Source organism: Myotis davidii, unplaced genomic scaffold (assembly GCF_000327345.1).
Source record: "Myotis davidii unplaced genomic scaffold, ASM32734v1 scaffold168, whole genome shotgun sequence".
NCBI classification, from domain to species: Eukaryota; Metazoa; Chordata; class Mammalia; order Chiroptera; family Vespertilionidae; genus Myotis; species Myotis davidii.
Window position 1 is genome coordinate 9498118 of NW_006383016.1, and position 332 is coordinate 9498449.

Genomic DNA, 332 nt, shown 5'->3' on the forward strand with positions numbered 1-332 from the left:
TGGGGCGGGACCCGCACGGCTGGGACCGTAGCGGAGGTTGCCGAGGTCCGAACCCGGCATCAGCTTTGGGAAAGGCACACATGCCCAGGCCCCAGCTCCGTTACAGCGAGCCCCGGAGCGTGGGTTCCAGGGCGTTCATCCTCCCGCTCTCCTAACGGGGCTGGGACCGCCGTCCTTCCGGGCGACCGTGGCCCGGAGGTCGCAGGCTCTCGGGCTGGAGCCCAAAGGGCCGTTTCGACTTCCGGAGGCCGAAAGGTCTGGATTCCTGGGCCGTGCCCGCCCCCGCCGGGGGTGCAGAGCGCTCCTAAGGGGAAGGGCTCTTTCTTCGGGCG

The 332-nt window shown here is 70.2% G+C and overlaps 1 protein-coding gene across 3 annotated transcripts in view; it reads left to right on the plus strand.

The window, feature by feature from the left end:
* The window catches only part of ANKMY2 (ankyrin repeat and MYND domain containing 2), a 31779-nt gene that overhangs the window by 370 nt on the left and 31077 nt on the right, over window positions 1-332 (plus strand). The gene's annotated exons all lie outside the window — the stretch shown is intronic.